Here is a 19,042-nt window from a genome sequence, read left to right as displayed (position 1 = left end):
ACAAACCATAGGATGCATTACTGATGTGAGCTACTTCGATACAACGCCTCAAATATGGACTTCCTAAATGCAAACCATCTCTTTTCTCCTCAAAGAACACCTCTTTATTTTGTTGCAGAGTTATCTCTTGCTGAGATATGAAATATAGCAGAGGGGAGGAAAATTTAGAAGTAAAAGGGAAGGAAGTCTTCTGTTTTAATACAACTGTTTAAAATTTGAATAAAAAACTCCCATAAGCACCATGGCCCCTTCAAAAAGGTAATTTGAGGAGGTGGGGTCGTTAACCCCTGCAGATCTGATAATTAGTGTTGATGCTACATCCAAAGTCTCTTCGTTCAAAACTTCAAATTACTTGTTAAACCACTTTAAAACTTGAAACCGAACTCTGCTTCGGTTCTAAAATATCATTCAGAACCGAAGCAGAGTTCAGTTTCTAGTCTTAAAGTGGTTTTCCCCACTTTAAAAATCAACTACTGAAGTTATTCAACGAAGTCACGCTCAAATTCGTGAATAAAATAACTTCGGCTCATTGGAGCACATCTACTTTAAACCTGTACGGAGACGGCTCTCCATACAGCATAAATCTAAATTTTTAACAAAGCGACTTCGGATGTAGCATCCGATCATGAGGGTAGGTATTTCATATCTGTAGCCTGGTCAATCCGTTCAAGTAATTCAGAAAGACTGTAGGACATGTGAACAAAGCTGGGGATAATAGTTTTAGCATTCTCATTAATTTATATCACACATAGCTAGCCCAGCTCGTAAGAGAGTGTGTGTAAAATATATATAAAATATATATTATATATACACATATATATATATACACACACACACACACACACACACACACACATACATACACTCACCTAAAGAATTATTAGGAACACCTGTTCTATTTCTCATTAATGCAATTATCTAGTCAACCAATCACATGGCAGTTGCTTCAATGCATTTAGGGGTGTGGTCCTGGTCAAGACAATCTCCTGAACTCCAAACTGAATGTCAGAATGGGAAAGAAAGGTGATTTAAGCAATTTTGAGCGTGGCATGGTTGTTGGTGCCAGACGGGCCGGTCTGAGTATTTCACAATCTGCTCAGTTACTGGGATTTTCACAACCATTTCTAGGGCTTACAAAGAATGGTGTGAAAAGGGGAAAACATCCAGTATGCGGCAGTCCGGTGGGCGAAAATGCCTTGTGGATGCTGGAGGTCAGAGGAGAATGGGCCGACTGATTCAAGCTGATAGAAGAGCAACGTTAACTGAAATAACCACTCGTTACAACCGAGGTATGCAGCAAAGCATTTGTGAAGCCACAACACGCACAACCTTGAGGCGGATAGGCTACAACAGCAGAAGACCCCACCGGGTACCACTCATCTCCACTACAAATAGGAAAAAGAGGCTATAATTTGCACGAGCTCACCAAAATTGGACTGTTGAAGACTGGAAAAATGTTGCCTGGTCTGATGAGTCTCGATTTCTGTTGAGACATTCAAATGGTAGAGTCCGAATTTGGCGTAAACAGAATGAGAACATGTATCCATCCTCTGATGGCTACTTCCAGCAGGATAATGCACCAGGTCACAAAGCTCGAATCATTTCAAATTGGTTTCTTGAACATGACAATGAGTTCACTGTACTAAAATGGCCCCCACAGTCACCAGATCTCAACCCAATAGAGCATCTTTGGGATGTGGTGGAACGGGAGCTTCGTGCCCTGAATGTGCATCCCTCAAATCTCCATCAACTGCAAGATGCTATCCTATCAATATGGGCCAACATTTCTAAAGAATGCTATCAGCACCTTGTTGAATCAATGCCACATAGAATTAAGGCAGTTCTGAAGGCAAAAGGGGGTCCAAGACCGTATTAGTATGGTGTTCCTAATAATTCTTTAGGTGAGTATGTATAATATATATTTATTTTTTATATCTAATATATAAAGCTGAGTGTGTGTGTGTGTGTGTGTGTGTGTGTGTGTGTGTATGTCCGCTAAAGGAATCCGCACCATTGCATTTCCAATCACAAAATTTGGCACACAGGTACATCAGGTGTCCAAGAAGGTTTTAGACCGGGTCTCAGCTCTTTAGCGCATACAGTTCCTGAGATATTCACACAAAATTAGTATTAGACTCACCAGTAATCTGGTTTCCTGCAAGTCTCCATGACACCACATCCGGAGACTGACTTCCTCTGATAGGACCAGAAAAACACAAGTTTAAATCCCACCCTTTCCCCAACAGTGTATTTCCAACGTAACCAGGATAAAGAGTTAATAAGGGAATTAGAAAAACAAAAAATTTTATCAATGTACTAAAATAAATGGGTGGGAAGTATGTGGTGTCATTGAGACTTCCAGGAAACCGGATTACCGGTGAGTTTAATACTCATTTCCCTAGTCGTCTCCATGACACGACATCCTGAGAAATAAGAATATTTCAGGGGGGACAATAGCACAAAGGACTTTCCGTCCAAAGGCCATGTCTTCTCTAGAAAAAATGTCTAGCTTGTAATGCTTGGTAAAAGGCAAGTATATTTTTCCAGGTTGCCGCCCTACAAATCTGTTGTAGAGAGGCTGACAAACTCTCTGCCCTTCTAGAGTGTTCCCTAAGTGAAGAATGGGCTTCCTTCCCTGCCGACAGGCTACTTTCACACTACCGTTTTGGTATTCAGTTTCCGAGATCCGTCATGGGCTCTCACAAGCAGTCCAAAACTGATCAGTTTTGCCCTAATGCATTCTGAATGGAAAAGGATCGGCTCAGAATGCATCAGTTGCCTCCGTTCGCCTCCGTTCAGGCTCCATTTCGCTCTGGAGGTGGACACCAAATACGCTGCCTGCAGAGTTCTGCTGTCCACTTGATGAAAACTGAACCAAACGGATCCGTCCTGGCACAAAATTTAAATTAATGGGGACGTATCAGTTTTTTTTGACACAATAGAAAATGGCTCCGTCTCCCATTGACTTTCAATGGAGTTCATGACGGATCCGTTTTGGCTATGTTACAGATAAAACAAACTGATCCGTTCATGACAGATGCATGTGGTTGTATTATTGTAACGGATCCATGTTTTGCAGATCCATGATGGATCCGCCCAAAACGCAAGTGTGAAAGTAGCCTTATAGGCTTCTGAAATAGCTGTTATCCAGCGGGAAATATAACTTTTTGAAGCTCTTTTAACACTATTTGGCCCGCAAAATTGGACAAAAAGGTTGTCTAGCAAACACGGGCAGGGAAGGTACATAACATTTACTGCCCACTGGGTAACCCTTCTGACGGCTGTCAAGCATGCAACCCGTGGCACCCGTGTGGATTTGGTGTTACCGCCACAGATTGCATGCAGGCCTGCCTCTTCTTCTCCTCCTCCTACTCCATCCTCTGTCTCCTCCATGGCAGACTCCTCCTTTTCCACTGCTACCGCCTCTTCCGCTGCACACACCCTTCCCCCCCCCCCAAGCTCCCCAGAACCTATTTGACATGCCAGGTGAGACGTTGCCATGCTGTGTTGCGGTTGTTGTGCCTGGAAGCCAAGAGCCACACCGCCCCTTCACTGCTTTCAGCTCTGTGGTCACAGGCCGATGAGTGGCTAACCCCGCTCAATTTGACAGTAGAGTGGTATGCGACACCGGTGCCAATCTGCTGAGCGTGCTGAAACGGGGCAAAATGACACACGTGCCATGCATGGCACACATCCTGAACTTAGTTGTGCAGCGATTCATTGCCAAATAAGTCTTGCGTCAGGCCAGGAAAATCTCTGGCCATTTTAGAAGATCTTACAAGGCAATGGCTCGCCTTGCTGACGTTCAGCGGCGACAGCACCTGCGCGTCAGACGTCTGATTTGTGACTGCCCTACGCGCTGGAACTCCACCTTGTATATGCCCGATAGGCTGCTCCAGCAGCAACGTGCAGTTAACAACCTGTATGAACTCTGCAGCAGGACAGGTTCTGGGAGCTGGTTTTCTTTTCACCGTGCCATTCGCTACTTATGCGTGATGCATGCAGACTTCTACGGCTATTTGATGAGATTACCAAACTGGTCAGTCGCAGCCAGGGCACCATCAGTGACATCGTACCTTACGCCTTCTTTCTGGAGCATGCATTACGTCGTGTGATTGATCAAGTTGTCGAGGAGCAGGAGCTGGAAGATGAGAAAGTCGCAATGCTGAATGGATACCCAGGGGGCTACTCAATCTGAGACAAGTCAGCAAGAGTGTGAAGTCAGAGGAGGATGGTGGCTGGGGAGTGGAGGGGGAGGAGCAATAAGAGCAGTCTTTGAGGGGAACTTTAAACTTTTCAGGGATCCCTGGTGTTGTCCGTTGTTGGGGAGAGCAGACAAAGGAAGACATTCTCCTGGGCGATGAGCAGGAGCAAGCGCGCTCCACCGCTTTCAATTTAGTGCAAATGGTGGCCTTAATGCTCCAGTGTCCGACTAAATCGGGTTAACGGCCGATGTGGATGCTCTGAGAAGCCAGGAACCCCGGAACTACTGGGTGTGCAGGCTTGACCTTTGGCCACAGCTGGCACAATTTGCCATGGAACTCTTGTCTTGCCCCTCTTTGAGTGTCCTGTCCGAAAGGAGGTTCAGCGCAGAGGCGGGGGGGGGGGGGATCGTGACCGATAAGTGCACTCGCCTAGCTTACGACAGTATGGACTATCTCACATTTCTAACAATGAAAGAGGCATGGATCTCGGAAGAATTCAACACCTGTGACGACCAGGTATAATTGAATTTCCGCCACCACGCAGAAGAAAGAATGGTCCTTTTCTTATGTATATACAGCTGCATAAAAAGCCTTTTATGTCAGGTGAATGCCTAAGTTTTGGGGCCTCTACTCCAGTGGCCTACAGTAAAATTGTTATCCAGTGACCGCCTAATGTACCTCCAGCCACATAATCACTTGTTCTTTTCTGTCAGGTGAATGCCTAATTTTTGGGGCCTGTACTCCCGTGGCCTTAAATAAAAATTTTCTAGGCTCCAGCAGGACACATTGAGAGTTTCTTTTTAAGGATGGCCCCTGATTAAAATACATATTTTTGTGGGGAATTTTTGCCATTGATCCCCTTCTGGTATGTCACTGTCCATAGTTATGGGACTACTTGTGCACTTCTCGTAAGTATTTGGTGGCTGCAAATATGGCCTGAATGTTTTTATTGTTCGCCTGCCATTAAAGTCAATGGGGTCCTCTGCCAACTCACGGTTTACGAAAACTTGATTGCTAACGCGCGTTTGCGAATCGTCCCGGCCGATGTTCATCCATCACTACAAACCAGCTCCTCTGGGCCAGAAGGGAGCCACAAACATCAAGGTACATTTCTCTCCCTGAAATTTCTGGAGGACCTGGGGAATTAAAAAAGGTATAGACAAAAATGCATAAACTAGGCAAGATGTCCAGTTCTGATTGAAAGCATCTACCTCTGTTGGGAGATCTCTCGGGTTGAGGGAGAAAAATTGGTCTACTTGGCGACTGTTTTCGGGAGGCGAAAAGGTCTATTGACGGTTTGCCCCACTATTTTTATCCTCAGCTGGAATGCTTTTAAATCATAATGTCCACTCCCCAGGATCCAGAACATGACTGCTCAGGTAATCTGCCTCTATATTTAAAGATCACTTTAGGTGAACTGACTAGATCGAGATTAGATTTTGTTACGCCCAAGAAAATATTTTGTTTGCTAGACTCTTAAGTGGATGGTGTTTTATCCCTCCCGGATGCTAAATGAAGGTTCTATTGCTGCTGTTGAATTGTCAGAATAAATTAGAACATGGTCTTTTGATAAATGCAATGTTTTCTTCAGAGCTTCCAAAATTGCTTGTAGTTCTCTGAAGTTTGAGTATTGTTGTATAATGAGTAGTGGTCATCTGCCCTGATAGGTTTCCTGCTGAACTACAGCCCCCCCCAACCCTAAATACTGGCGTCCATTGTGATTACAAGGGGACGTTCCTGCTTCTAGTATATTCCCATCTTTAGGTTGTTGTCTATGAGCCACCATTTTAGGGAATTTACATTTTTGTCTAGAAACATCTGTTTGTCTAGTGTCACCTGTGACCGGTTCCACTTGGATAGAATACATTTTTGAAGGAGTCTTCGATGGAATTGAGCCCAAGCGACTGCTGGGATACAGGAGACTGCCTAGAATCTTTATTGCGGTTCTGAAAAAAAGAAAGAAGAAAAAAAAAGAAATTCCGAAACATTCTTTATGTTTTGTGTATCGGTAATTAGCATCCCTCAAATCGATTGAGGCCATTACCGCTTTGCTTTTCAGAAATTTTACTGCTGATCTTAAAGTTTCCATCTTGAACTTTGTAACATGTTTGTTCAAGGGTTTTAGAGTTATTATAATTCTGAACTTCCCGTTTGTTTGTTTTTACTAAGAATATACGACAGTAGTGGCCCTCTCCTAGCTGATTTTTTCAGTACAGGTTCTATTGCTCCTAATTTTAGTAAATCTTCTATGCCTGTTGTTAAGGTACCTTGTTGAGGAGGGGGGGGGGGGGGTGAGTGGTGATACATTTTTCTGAAGGGGAAAACTAATTCCACCCATTAACCCTCTCTTATGATGTCTAGTACCCTTCTTAAAAAGGAGCCGAGTCTTCCACCTACTTGTATAGAGTCATTGTTTCGGGTTAGAGGAGATGGTCTCCCCTCTGTTAGGGTTAAAAAGGAAATTTCTTCGCTTACCTCCTTTTGCATAAATCCACCTCCCCTAATACCCCTTTATCTTTCCTTTGTTCCGATTGGTACTGAAGGCCACGAAAATATTGTCTGATTTAAATTTCTTCTGGAAAAAAAACAAAACTTTGTTCAGTGGCTTTTTTCTAAGATCTTGTCTAGATCTGGTCCAAAAGCATATTGGCCATGAATGAGAAGGGAAAGGAGCTTGTTTTTGGATGAAATATCCCCAGCCCAAGCTTTGATCCATAGAACCAGTTTTGCTGTGTTAGATAACACTGCCATGCGTTCTGAGAGTTTTACGGATTCAGCTGCAGCATCCGCTAAGCAACTAGTTGCCATTTTTAGTAGAGTAATGCTTTCTAGAATCTGATACCTCAGCGTTTTATTGATTAGATGAATCTCCAATTGCTCTAACCACAGATTAAGGGTTCTAGCTACACAAGTAGAAGCCACCCCTGGTTTAAGAAGAGCTGCCTTAGCTGCCCAGGTTTTCCTTAGTAGGCTCTCTGCTTTACTATCCATAGGATCTTTATGTTGCGCTGAATCTTCAAATGGTAGGGCGGTATGTTTAGCTACTTTAGCCACAGGAGCGTCTACTCTTTGGGAATCCGTTCAATCTGTGCAATCCTCATCGTTAAAGGGATAGCGCCTCTTGATACCCCTGGGAACGAAAGATCCTTTATCTGGTTTCTCCCATTCGGACTTAATTAACTTCTGAATGTTATCTGGAACTGGGAATACCCATTCCCTCTTTTCCCCCAGCCCATCTCTTCCTGCACCGACTTAGGCTTTTTAGGCACTTCCATCTGAATTGTGGCTCTAATCGCTTTTATAAGCTCATCAATGTCATCCGGATTAAATAAGAACCGTTTAAATTCGTTATCTTCATCAGAAGATGCATATGTTTTTTTCATATGTTTCGGCGTTCGAGCCTCCAAAACATCAGAATCAGAGTCAGACACCAGATTGCGACCATCACGGATGATTTGAGGAGGGTTAGGGGGAAGCTGGATCCCAGGAAGCTAGTGCGGACTATACCTCTTTAACTAATGTCCTGATATCTTCCAGGAAACTAGAGGATTCAGCTTTTACATTAGAAGTACTTTCTTTACATAGGTAAACGCTTATAACATGTTCCACATTTTCTTGCCTTTTTTGGAGCTTTAGCAGTATCCTTTTCTCCCTAAAAAAATGGGAAGGAGAGCAGGATCAGCTATCAAGGGTATAAGGTTGGTACATTATGTGCCTGATACCAGGCTACTCAACTCCTGGATTTTATGCAGGCTCGGCTCCAGAACCCAGCGTGATGAGGGCACTAATCTGAAAACAACATTGCTTACCGGTAATCGTTTTTCTCGATACCCATGACGGCACCCTGTGCGACTCAGGACCTCCCATCAGGACAGGAAACCTGAGAAGATAAAAAGGACACACCTCCACACAACACCAGTAGAAGAAATAAATTGTTCTCCGGAGAGAAGTGACAAAGGGTTAAAAACCCTCTTTTTTATTTTATTTTATTTTTTTATATATCTATATTACGTCATATAGACCTGGCAAAAAGCCATCAACATATATATATATATATATATATATATATATATATATATATATATATATATATATGTTGATGGCTTTTTGCCAGGTCTATATGACGTAATATAGATATATAAAAAAATAAAATAAAATAAAAAAGAGGGTTTTTAACCCTTTGTCACTTCTCTCCGGAGAACAATTTATTTCTTCTACTGGTGTTGTGTGGAGGTGTGTCCTTTTTATCTTCTCAGGTTTCCTGTCCTGATGGGAGGTCCTGAGTCGCACAGGGTGCCGTCATGGGTATCGAGAAAAACGATTACCGGTAAGCAATGTTGTTTTCCCCTCACCCATGACGGCACCCTGTGCGAGATAAACTATAAGTAGAACCTAGGGGGGGGCCACAGCCTGAAGGACTTTCTCTCCAAAGGAAGCATCAGAATGGAGCTGTAATCTGTAATGTTTAAGAAAAGTATGCGGGGAGCTCCAGGTAGCCGCCCTGCAAATCTGGGCTAACGATACATCAGCTTTCTCAGCCCACGAAATAGACACCGCCCTAGTAGAATGGGCCCCAAAACCTGAAGGAGGGGGGAGACCCAGGGAAATATAAGCTCTAGCTATGGCCTTCTTCACCCATCTAGCAATAACCCCTCGGGATGCTTTTTTCCCCCTATTTCCTCCTAAAAACTGAACCAGGAGGTTCTCGTCCTTTCTCCAAGGAGCCGTAACATCTAAGTAGACTAACAAGCATCTCTTGACATCCAAGCAATGAAACTTTTCCTCCAAGCTATTGGAGGGGTTAGGAAAAAAGGAAAGCAACACAATGTCTTGGCTCCTATGAAAATCAGAGACAACCTTGGGAAGAAAAGAAGGCAGGGGCCTGATAACTATCTGGTCATCCTGGATGATCGTATAGGGCGGATATGCAGAGAAGGCCTGGATCTCCGAGATCCTCCTAGCAGAGGTAATAGCCAGGAGCAAAGCCATTTTAATGGATAAGATGTCAATGGGAACCTCTAGTAAGGGCTCAAAGGGTCTATCGGTTAGGGCCGTCAAGACCCTATTTAGGTCCCAAGGAGGGGAAAGAGGTCTAACGGAAGGACAGATTCTGGCAGCGGCAGAAAGGAAACGCTTGACCCACGGGTGGATTGCTAATTGGAAGTCAAAAAAGTAGCTCAAGGCCGACACCTGAACTTTTAAGGTGGAGGCCTTGAGCCCTTTGTCTAACCCTGCTTGTAGAAAGTCCAAAACCTTAGGGATTTCAGGAGGACTAAATGGATCAGGGCTAGAACCTAAAAAGGAAGAAAAGACATTTCACACCCTATTATACTTCCTAGCTGTTGACGCTTTTTTGCTACCTAGAAGGGTGGAAACAACTTTGCTAGAAAGCCCTCTTTTCAACCAGATGTCCCTGTCAATCTCCATACTGCCAATTGAAGAATCCCCGGATTGGGATGCCATACGGGCCCCTGGGAGAGTAGATCCTCCCTCAGAGGAATCACCCAGGGAGGGCCTCTGGCTAGACTTAAGAGGGTGGGGTACCAGATTCTCTTGGGCCACTTTGGGGCTATCATGATTATGGTGGCTCCCTCCCTCCGTACTTTTTTCAGAACCTGCAGGATTAGGGAAATCGGTGGGAAGGCATAGCCGAGTTCCTGGCTCCAATCCTGAGCCAGACTGTCTACCGCTGCTGTGTAATCTAGGGAGAAGAATCTCTTTGTCTTCCTGTTCTTCCGGGTGGCAAAGAGATCTATAGTTGGGGTCCCAAACATTGTTCCAATCTGGGAAAAAATCTCCTCGTTCAGACTCCACTCTGCCTGCCTGAGTTCTACTCGACTTAGAAAATCGGCCACCGTGTTCTCTTTCCCTTTCAAGTGTATTGCGGATAAGACCAGGTTCCTGTCTTCCGCTATTTTGAAAATTTCCTGGCAGAGGAAGATTAGGGATGGTACTTTTGTCCCGCCTTGATGATTTATATAGGCCACTGTTGTTGAATTGTCCGAGTAAAATACCAACTTTCTGTTGGAGACCTCTGGAACTGCCACCTTTAGTACTCTTTCTACCGCCTTGAGCTCCTTGTAATTTGACATGCAGACCCGGGTTTTTAAATCCCATCTTCCCTGCCAGTATTTTCCCTCTGAATGAGCTCCCCAGCCCCACGGACTGGTGTCTGTCGTTATCAGCATGGGTTCCATAAAGGACCAAGGCATTCCTACCGAGAGGTTCTTCTCGGACGTCCACCACAGAAGGGAGTACCTTGCTCTGGAGGAAAGATGAAATTTTTTCTCTAGTGTTTGTGGAAGACCATTCCAAATCTTCAAGATATCTGACTGTAACGGTCTCGTGTGGATCTGAGCGAATGGTACGGCTGGAATTGTAGCCGTCAGGTGCCCCAGTACTGCCATCGCCTCCCTGATGGAACATTGGAAGGACCGGAAAAGGAACCAAACATGCTCTATTGTCGAGGACACTTTCTTCTGAGGGAGGAATGTCTTCTGAGCCGTGGAATCTAGCTGCATTCCTAAAAAGGTGCAAACTTGAGAAGGGGTTAGACAAGATTTCTCTTGATTCATTCTCCACCCCAGATCCTTCAACAGAGAGCACACCAGGACGAGCTCTGCTTGTAACTGCTCCCTTGTTTGGGCTATGAACAAAAAATCGTCCAGATATGGTACTACTACTATCCCAGATGATCGAAGGAATGCCACCATCTCCGACACGACCTTGGTGAAAATTCTCGGGGCTTGAGAGACCCCAAACGGCAGTGCCCTGTATTGCAGGTGCAGAAGTTGGCCCCTTACTTGGACAGCCGTCCTTAAATACTTTTGGGAGGAAGAGTGAATTGGGATGTGATAATAGGCATCCTCTAAGTCTATACTTGCCATCCAGCAACCCTGGTATAAACAGGTCTAAAGTCGTCTTTATAGTTTCCATCCGGAATTTCTTGTATCTCAGGAATTTGTTTAGACGTTTTAGGTTCAGAATCATGCGAAAGGAACTGTTGGGTTTCTTTATTAAAAAGAGTGGGGAGTAAAACCCCCTGCCCTCCTCCTTCTTTGGGACCTGGCAAACCACTCCTTTGTCCAACAATAACTGAACCTCTTTCTCCAGAACTGTGGATTTTAGAGGATCCTTTGGAGTTGGAGTGTGGGTGAAAAAGACTTGGGGATAGGAGCGGAACTCCAACCTGAATCCCTCCGCTATCCCCCCCAAAACCCACTTGTTTTGGGTGACGTTCGCCCAAGCCGGGAGAAAGGCAGAGAGTCTCCCCCCAACCTGGAGTCTGGCGTCATTGCTTGTCTTTTGGTTTGTTATCCTGGGATTTAAACAGGAAACCGCTAGTTTTTCTTGGAAATCTATCCCTTTCCTTCCTATCGTAGGGCTTACCCCTCTGTTTTCTAAAGCCCTGCTGGGGTTTACGAAAAAAGGGGGGTTTCTGAGGGACAGGAAACCCTTTTTTCTTGTCAGATGCCTTCTCCAAGATGTCATCCAGGGAGGATCCAAACAATCTATCACCCTCACACGGAAGGGCACACAGTCTGGCCTTAGACCCCTGGTCACCCTTCCATGACCCAAGCCAAATGGCTCTTCTAGCCGCATTCGTCATAGCTGAGGATTTGGCAGCAAAGCGCATAACATCCGTAGAAGCATCCGTTAAAAAATCTGCCGCTTTAGCAAAGGTGGGAAGAGAAGCTAAGATTTCCTCCCTGGGCTTTTTTTCCCTAAGATGTTTCTCTAGCTGTTCAATCCACAATCTTAAGGACCGGGATACCCAAGTGGCTGCCACTGCGGGTCTAAGACAAGTAGCGGAAGTTTCCCATGCCCGTTTAAGGTATATATCTGCTTTCTTATCTAATGGGTCCGACAGGCAACCCAGATCATCAAAGGGGAGGGCAGATCTCTTAGCTATCTTAGCGACTGGAGCATCTACCGTAGGGGCCCTATCCCAGCTGGAGGAAACTTTCTCTTCATAAGGATATTTCCTTTTCACCGAGGAGGGTAAGAAAAACTTTCTATCAGGATTCTTCCATTCTCTATTGATGATCGCTTGCATGTTATCATGAATAGGGAAGACCCGATGTTTTTTAGGGCCTAATGCCTGAAAGGCCTGGTCCGCAACTGATCTGGTCTGCTTAACGTCTTCTAATTGCATGGTTGCTCTGACCGCTTTTAATAACAGCTGTGTGTCCTCTGGGGAAAAGAAGGATCTCCCTGAATAATCTTCATCCGAGGAGTCCAAATCACTAGTCAATAGTTGTCCGGATTCTCCGCCATCTTCGGAAGAGTCCAACTCAATACTGTCGTACTCTGTATCCCTCCCTGGTTTATCTGGGGACCTGGCACGGCTCTTACTGAATGCTTTAAAGGACGCCTTAATAGACTTCATGGACTTAGTAAGGGTCTGGGATTGCTCTGCTACCAGATTATCTATACACGCTGAGCATAACGCCTTCTGATAAGATGCAGATAGGGGCACTTTACATTCCGCACATTCCTTGTGTCTTGTCTTAGAAGACGATTTTTTAGGTGGTTAAACAATCATAAGAAACACCACATTAGAATAAAAAGGAACGCTCTCACCCTGAAGCTTTTCCCTTTTCCCCCATCCTCAGACCGGTACCGGACTTGCAGGCCTCAAGGGTTCCTGGGGTTCAGCGCGTCCCTCTGTAGGCTCCGACATGATTGCACCAGGATCGCTACACAGCACATCCAAACTGTGCCCCAGCTGGCTGCCTGAACCTGCCGCCGTATTTGTATTTTAAAAAGACGCGCTCCGGCCTCTACTTCCGGGACCTGCCGGGTGAAGCCCCGCCCCCCGACGTCATCTCAAAGAGACGGCCCCGCACCTGCGCATAAGCGCGCGGGCGCCATCTTGGAATCGGGGAGAGAGGAAAGCATGGGGAGCCACCTGAACACGGCCACAGCGGCTCCCCGCAGGGCCGGAGAGAGGGCAGGCGCAGGCAGACTTATGGGGAGCGGCTTCCGGCACGGCCACAGAACTACCGCTCCCCAGGGATAGGACTTCCCACGGCACTCAGCCACAGACCTTCCCCAGCTCCGGTGTCTTGGAGGTACGTCTTCAGCAGTGCTGCTTCTCAGGATCTCCCATCCGGAGGACAGGAAACCTGAACTGGTGTTGTGTGGAGGTGTGTCCTTTTTATCTTCTCAGGTTTCCTGTCCTGATGGGAGGTCCTGAGTCGCACAGGGTGCCGTCATGGGTGAGGGGAAAAAAAAAACACTCCCGTCCGTCACAGACAATGTACGGTTCCTCCCCAGTGGAAGGGATTGCGCTGTCCGGACACCATTGCGCAGGTCCTGTGGCCTTTTAGGCTTCCTGTGACCTGCGGCGCCCGGAGATGACGTCATGACGTCTGGCCCTGCCCCCAGGGTCTGACGTCACCTGCCGGAGGGAGCAGATCACAGTGTCGCTCCGGCCGCTATCTACCTTCCCCACTGCATGAAACCCGCCTGGACTGACGCAGGGGGATCTTCGAATGGGACAGCAACAGTCTGCGCCTGTGCACAGGCTACCAGAAGATGGGGAGAGCTGCACTGTGGATCCGACCTCAGCCTGCATATGTGTTTCACAGGTGGGCCCCAAAGATCCTCCATGCACCTTTCCTACTTCATATCCTGGTAGGACAGGAAAAACACTGGTGATGAAGGGGAAGGGGTGGGATTTAAAGTCAGTCTCAGGATGTGGCGTCATGGAGACAACTAGGGAAAAATGCATTAGCCAATAGAATTAGCCTTGTCACATGACCCTTATCAGCCAATAGAAGCTTGCAGGCCCCTAGTCTCCATATACACAGTTTTACTCCAGGTTTCCATAACTACTCAGCCATTTTTCTTCACTGCTGTAGGACAACTTTGAAGGGGTAGGGCAGTATGGATGACACTTAAGGGAGCGGAGTGCTGTGGAGGTCAAAGTTATGGGGGCAAGTAGGGTGGCCATTCAGGCCACCCTCAAAAGATGGACTTAAAAATCCTGCCCCCATGTCCCACGAAGCCACACACCAAAATGGATAGACCACGCCCCCTCCCACCCCACAGCCGATGGGGATTAAAAAATGAAGGTAAAAATCAACTTCTGTCAGCTGCAGGGGTGGAGGGAGGGTGACTTTATCCCTGCAGCTCATGCTCAGACATCACAGTGCTACTATCTGAGAGTGAGCTGTTCAAAAGGACATCCCTCTGTCCGTCCAGGCCCTGAGGCGGACAGAGGACAGGGAGTCTGAAAGCCAGACTGTCTGGTCCAAAACTGGACCTCTGGCCACCCTAGGGGCAGGCTGCCATAGAGGTCACAGTTAAGGGGACGGTCTGCTATGGAGGGCAGTGTGAAGGGGAAGATTGCTGTAGAGGCCACTGTTAAGGGGACGGGGTGTTATGGAAATCACTGTTAAGGACATGGGGTACTGTGGAGGTCACTAATAAAGGGGCGGGCTGCTGCACAGGTCATTGCTAACGGGGCAGGGAATGGTGAAAGTCACAGTTAAGGGTACAAACTGCTATGGAGTTTAGTGTTAAGAGGGTGGGGTGCTGTAGAGGTCATTGTTAAGGTGGCGGAGTGTTGTGGAAGTCACATCAAGGGAACGGAGCTATGTGGAGGTCACCGTTAAAGGGGCAGTTATTGTGCAAATCATTGTTAATGAGACTGGGTACTGTGGAGGTCACTGTAAAGGGCAGCATACTGTAGATGTCACTGTTATAGTGGATACTGTCAATATCTTGAAAAAAAAAAAATTATATATATATATATATATATATATATATATATATATATATATACACACACACACACACACACACTAAACTTTTACCGAATAGTTTATTGTGTATACAGTATGCCAGGATATGTTTAACACATGAGATCCACATAATATTCAACTTGTATATTGCATTGTGCAAGTCCATTAATATAAACTTTTAATGTCTTTTCTTGGATTTGGCTTTTGGGTCTCTGGTGATATTGTAGGTGTGATTAATCACTTTCTTCCATCACCTATAAACACATGCGAATATCTGAGCCTTAATTTTTTTAGGCACACATTCATGAATATTTTATAGGTGTGATCAGCTATGACAGGAATTACTTGATATAGTATAATTTTCCCAGACATAATTTAAATAACTTATTGTTTATCTGATATAGAAGCAAACAGAAGTGATTTCAACAGTAGAACCTATAAGGTATCGCTTTGGAATTACTGAATAAGCGATAAGATTGTATAAAATACATATGTATTAAGGTTGCAGTAAAGTTTTATATTAGAACTATAGGTCTTAGCTGTCACCATAAATGTACAGGGATTCTTTTTTGCAAAATAATAAGATAACATTTTGTTACTGTTTGCCGTTGTTATCCACGAGGTCAAATAAAAGGAAATGTTGCAAGCAAAAGAAGCTGTAAAATATGACTTCCTAAAAATGCTAACATAATATGCTGAGTGGTAGTCTCAATTTCTGAGAGTTCTCTTGTAAATCTTACCAACTCATTCATTAAGGTAAAAGTGTTGATCATGCAATATCAGCTTTTCCGCTTCCAAAATGTTTAAAGCCACTGTGTGCTCATGTCAGCGTGTGGTAATAATTTATTAGCATAAGTCTCTGGAAAAAGAATGAAACTGCATTCTTAGAATTTTAGTTCCGTTTAAGAATTGCCTTTGCACAGTATATCGGAGTTAAAAAAAAAAAAAAAAAAAAAAAAAAAATATAATAATAATAATAATAATATCATACCAACTCCTGATTCTAGCTAGACTTATCCATATATATTTAAACTGTCAATAATCAGGGCAATTGACAGCTATCAGACAATATTAGATTTAATTATAAAGGCCGCTTTCACAAAGTGTTTGATTATTGATTTCCAGAATCAGAAGTGGAAACTACACAGACACAAGGTATAATGGTAAGATTTGCACCTATTCTTTCTTTTGGCATTGAACCCCACGGAAGCACTATGGAGGGGGAAAAAAAAAAAAAAATGTATTCTATTTTTTTACTGTGCGGATGGGTCAAAGACCCATCGCGGCTGCCACACGGATTGCGGTCCCCAATGCACAGAACGGGTGCACAAGGGCGGTGTGCAAGAGGCCTTAGGCTGGATTAATTTCACCATTTTGTTTTCTGTTCTTCTGACTCTTTAAAAGAACAGAAAGAAATAACAGATTTTTTTTATTTTGAGCATCCGTTGTGCTCATTTTAAATCTGATCAGATGCGTCAAAGATCTGTTATTTTAGACAGGAGAAAGTCCTACTTGACACAAAATGGTGATATGAACCTGGCCCAAGTGTGGTAGCTTTGGTATGCATATACAGTATGGGAGAACTTATGCAGTGATTTGCACCACTTTTGTGATGCAAAAAGTAATTCATTATGAACCACATCACATTTGTGAAATATTTAGCAACTTTTCACCTCTTTTGCCAATTAAAAAAAAAATAAAAAATAGTGCAAAACGTGGTTGGGTTTTAGCAGGAGGAGCAGCAAATTTACTGCATTAACTATTAAGCCGGAAAATGAACCATATATTACATATTTTAGTACCATCAAGACCATCTGCTGCTTTGTGTGGGCCATGTCATTTACAACAAGGTACAGGCCTCATTTACACGATTCGTATGGCAATCCATGCGTCATAATGAAATCAAAGCCAACTCTGAGCTGCTGTAGATTTCAGTGATTTACACCAGTTTCTGGTTTAAATGATGAATGAGCTGGACTTCTGGCCCTGTCCACACTGCAACCTCTTTAGGGCTCTTTCACACTTGCGTTGTCCGGATCCGGCGTGTACTCCATTTGCCGGAATTACACGCCGGATCCGGAAAAACGCAAGTGAACTGAAAGCATTTGAAGACGGATCCGTCTTAAAAATGCGTTCAGTGTTACTATGGCATCCAGGACGCTATTAAAGTCCTGGTTGCCATAGTAGTAGTGGGGAGCGGGGGAGCAGTATACTTACAGTCCGTGCGGCTCCCGGGGCGCTCCAGAATGACGTCAGAGCACCCCATGCGCATGGAAGACGTGTCCATGCGATCATGTCATCCATGAGCGTAGGGCGGCCCTGACGTCACTCTTGAGCGCCCGGGGAGCCGCACGGACGGTAAGTATACTGCTCCCCACTACACTTTACCATGGCTGCCAGGACTTTAGCGTCTTGGCAGCCATGGTAACCATTCAGAAAAAGCTAAACGTCGGATCCGGCAATGCGCCGAAACGACATTTAGCTTAAGGCCGGATCCGGATTAATGCCTTTCAATGGGCATTAATTCCGGATCTGGCCTTGCGGCAAGTGTTCCGGATTTTTGGCCGGAGCAAAAAGCGCAGCATGCTGCGGTATTTTCTCCGGCCAAAAAACTTTCCGTTCCGGAACTGAAGGCATCCTGAACGGATTTCTCTCCATTCAGAATGCATGGGGATAATCCTGATCAGGATTCTTCCGGCATAGAGACTCGACGACGGAACTCTATGCCGGAAGAAAAGAAAGCAAGTGTGAAAGGGCCCTTACACACCTAAAAATTTGTCAGGGCAGTGTAAAATCCCAAATTTGCCTAGAAAAGTCACAATGGCATTGAAAAAAATTGCAATTCCAACAGATTTGCAACTTTTCTATGTCCAAAATAGGTGTAGAGTATAATGAATTTCCCCCTTAATCTACTGATAACCAAAGATCTTCCTTATTTATTAAGAGGCAGGGTTTACATTATAACTTGGGAAATTCAACATTTAGGGAGATTTCACAGAGCAGACATGGGGGGGGGGGGAATTGTTCAATACCCTCTGCGCCAAATATAATGCAGAGAAGTCAAGTCTTTGTGCAAAGTACATTTTAGGCAAAAATGTGCTGCTTTTTGGGAGTTCATGCCTTCCTTCCAGTTTTGAAGAGCGTGTGGGAAATGGGCATGGTTAATCCATAATGTTGATGGATGTGTGTCAGATTTATGAATTGCAACTATTAAAAAAAAATATATATAATCCGAACACTAAAATTAAAATAAATAAAATCTCTAGACAAAAGTGACATTTTTATTTTAAAAAGTGCAGAATTTGATAAATTCTAAAATAAAAATCAATTTTCATTTCAAGCTTTAATGCAACACAACAGGAAAAATATCAAGCGGGTGAATACTTTTGCAGGGCACTGTACATGTGGTGGATTGCCTTTATCATTTGCAGAAAGTTGTAGAAGTTTACAATTTTTACTATATTCTGCTTATATCTTCAGAGGGAGCAATATATTGTAAGCCGATCAAACGAATGCAGGTAAATGAATTTCTATGCATAAAGCATGCACTACAAAGTATTTTAATAGCTTGCATTACATGATGTAGTAGCTTCCTAGCGTATTCAAGGCATTTATACACCAACTATAGCCTTCACAAACGCATTTTTTAAACTAGAAGTCAATAGAATCTTAACTATTGATCCACATAGGTTGAATATTTCTAGTGAACATATTACTTTGCAAAGAAAACATGAATTCAGCCATTTTTAAATTGCATTTCTACCCACTCTGCTTGGAAGTAGTATAATAAATGACTAAAGCCAATATCAACAGTGATGTGCTGTATAACTGCATTACAGAATTTATTTTGTACAATCTTCATTTGCAGTTATATTCATCTGGTCCAGCATTCTAACGACCAAAATTTTATGACTATTGACATTTCAATTTAGAAAGTGGAATGAAAACATTACATTTCAAATTATGTATTTGTATAATAAAACAAAATATATAAATACGATGTTAGAAAATGACAAACTTAATGCAGATTCCTCATCTTTTGAACAATTTCTGTTTTGCTATGAGGTACAATATTCATTTTACATT

General features: G+C 44.1%; 1 protein-coding gene across 1 annotated transcript in view; it reads right to left on the bottom strand.

Annotated features, from left to right (window-relative positions):
• The window catches only part of NAALADL2 (N-acetylated alpha-linked acidic dipeptidase like 2), a 1,363,601-nt gene that overhangs the window by 1,302,490 nt on the left and 42,069 nt on the right, over positions 1-19,042 (bottom strand). The gene's annotated exons all lie outside the window — the stretch shown is intronic.

The sequence above is a fragment of the Bufo bufo genome, chromosome 4 (assembly GCF_905171765.1).
Source record: "Bufo bufo chromosome 4, aBufBuf1.1, whole genome shotgun sequence".
Taxonomy (NCBI): Eukaryota; Metazoa; Chordata; class Amphibia; order Anura; family Bufonidae; genus Bufo; species Bufo bufo.
The sequence above is the reverse complement of the archived record's forward strand: the minus strand, read 5'-3'. Positions and strand labels throughout refer to the sequence as shown.